A 3,101-nucleotide genomic window follows, 5' to 3' on the forward strand; every position below is an offset into this window, starting at 1 on the left:
CGTCGCTTTCTCGGTCCAAATCGCTCTCGCTGCTGGTGTAAACAATGGGGAAACGTGAGGAGCCTTTCAACCGGTGACGTCACGCTACTTCCGGTACAGGCAAGGTTTTTTTTTTATCAGCGACCAAAAGTTGCGAACTTTATCGTCGATGTTCTCTACTAAATCCTTTCAGCAAAAATATGGCAATATCGCAAAATGATCAAGTATGACACAGAATGGATTGAAATAAATTTAAATAATTTTGCATAATTCACACAAATTTGTACGGATGCAATTTGGGCTGCTGTGCAAATGTCTCACACTCAAACTAACCAGTAAACATGTTTTATGGGCCAAAGCTTAAAAATCACTTGGGCATCTTCAGAATGGATCTGACTATCATTTAAAAAGGTTTCCCTTTAGAGGACCTGTTTTTTTTGTACCCATACCGCCAGAGGTCCCCTAAAGGTGACCGTGTAAACCAGGGATGTCCAAAGTGCGGCCCGCAGGTCATTTTTTAATGGCCCCACGGCCCATTTTAAAATACGATTAAAAAAATTAAAAACATAAAAAGTGGTATGAAAGACCAAACAGGTGAAATGTAACAAGAAAATGTTGCAATGTTTACTCTAATAACACAAAGCTGCCATGCAGGCTGTTTATTTAAAAAATAATAATGAATCAAAATCAATGTTATTATGAATTATTGACCTATCCAAGGCTCCAATTAAGTCACATTAAATATGCACTTTGAGATATTTTTTTGAATTTTTTTTGCATATTTTGTGTTTGCCATGTAAAAAAATTGACCTTTTTTTATTTTTTTAAAGAAGGGCCTAAACGAATAAACAAAAAACATAAACAACAATACAGCGTATAATTGACGGATAGATCTGAAGTTGATCTCGAGATTATTGTGTTAAAAGTAAACAGTAAAAAAAATGTATAATTTATTTTTTAACACTTTAATGAGTAGGACCCTTTTGGTTCCCCAATAATTTTTGTGTGACTTGTTTTTAAGTGTCATTGCTCAAAAAATAATGAATTAAAATCAATGGTGTTATGAGTTATTGACCTTTTTAAGGCTCAAATTATTACATAATCTGAAATATTCCTCTTAAAAATTTTATTGGGTGAAAATATTGCATATTTTGTGTTTTTTCCATAAAAAAAACAGGGTTTTCTTTGACAAAAAGACCATACGACTTAAATCTTTAAAAACGTTATATTGACAGATAGACCTAATGTTGACCTAGAGCAGGGGTCGGCAACCCAAAATGTTGAAAGAGCCATATGGGTGAGGGCGGACCTACGTCACTTCCGCCTACCAATCCCCTAGCAACCGGGAATTCGTTGAAAACAAACCAGCTCACAGCGAACACAGCATTGACAGAAAAGGCATTTAACGAGCGTTGTGGCTTGGAAGTCGGCGTTAAATCCTTCATTTACGCATTTTTACTTATTCGCATATCGTGTGAAAAAACGAAAATGTATTATTTGCGTCAGACTCGTCTCAGTGAACTTTAAAGCTTCTCAGGCTTAGCTTAGCTTGCTAGTTAGCTTAGCCTGCGCGCTATTAAGAAAGAGACGCGGAAGTTATCAACAACTTTGTGTGAACACGCCGTACTTGTTGGAGTCCACGTCGAAGAAGAAGCGCTTGTTGTCCACAGTCATCGACGAGCCCTCCAGCAGCTCCGCGGGATCCTCGTCCACGCCGTAATCGTCAATAAGTTTGGCCAAAGCGTCGCGGAACTCGCTAAGTCCCTGCGCCGGGAGCGCGATGGTCTGACCCCAAGCCGGGCCCCCTGTTCACGGTCTGCCGGATCCTCAAGAACCGTCCCCGCTGGTTCTCTTTCAGGTCCATGTAGTACTTCCGATTATCCCACACTAGGAACTCGCTTTTCAGGGCTCGCCGCGGCTAATCCTGCACCATGCCCGGGTTGCTGGGACCCAACTGGGCGTAGTGTTCAATGAAGTCCCCCAAGTAGTCGCGGAACTCGATCGCCACCGACATAGACAGCGTGAGGCGGCTCTTGTTGACACCGGCCCCGACTATCTTCAAGAAGCGGGCTAAAGAGTAATGGCAACGGTTTGTTTTCAACGCCAGTCTGGTTGCTATGGCTCGAATAACCCGTATGTAGCTCAGTTGCCCGGATGTCGGCCCTCACTCATAGGACCAAAAATACAAAAACAAATCTGTCTGGAGCCGCAAAAAATTAAAAGCCATATATTACATACAGATAGTGTGTCATGAGATATAAATTGAATTAAGAGGACTTAAAGGAAACTAAATGAGCTCAAATATACCTACAAATGAGGCATAATGATGCAATATGTACATATAGCTAGCCTAAATAGCATGTTAGCATCGATTAGCTTGCAGTCATTCAGTGACCAAATATGTCTGATTAGCACTCCACACAAGTCAATAACATCAACAAAACTCACCTTTGTGCATTCATGCACAACGTTAAAAGTTTGGTGGAAAAAATTAGACAGAAAAAGAAGTGGCATAAAACACGTCCTAGAAAGTCGGAGAAAGTTATACATGTAAACAAAGGTGAGTTCAAGGACCGCCAAAATTAGTAGGACAAAACGGCGCTAGCCAAATACTCAAATCAGTGAAGCATGTTTAATATAAACAGTGTGCTTTATAACAATTAGGGAGGTTTGTGTCATGTTTGTCCTCCTACAGAAACCATATTAAAACAAAAAATATATTTTTTCCCGCTCATCTTTTTCCATTCTTCATACATTTTTGAAAAAGCTGAGAGCCACTAGGGCGGCGCTAAAGAGCCGCATGCGGCTCTAGAGCCGCGGGTTGCCGACCCCTGACCTAGAGATAATAATACTGAATGATGACACATTTTAAATATTTTTTGGACCAAAACCCTTTGGGGTCCCCGGGATCAAGCCTGAGTGGAGGCTTTAATGTATATTTTTTACACATATATTGTATTGGTTTTTAAAATGAAAAAAATATCAAAATGGCCCCCGCTTGCTTTGATTTTTCAGTGTGCGGCCCTCAGTGGAAAAAGTTTGGACACCCCTGGTGTAAACAGAGCGATGTCCCCATTAAGTAAGCATTGCACACGCACGCCTAATAAACATTGTCCATTCCA

This window comes from Entelurus aequoreus, linkage group LG19, assembly GCF_033978785.1.
Source record: "Entelurus aequoreus isolate RoL-2023_Sb linkage group LG19, RoL_Eaeq_v1.1, whole genome shotgun sequence".
Lineage (NCBI taxonomy): Eukaryota > Metazoa > Chordata > Actinopteri > Syngnathiformes > Syngnathidae > Entelurus > Entelurus aequoreus.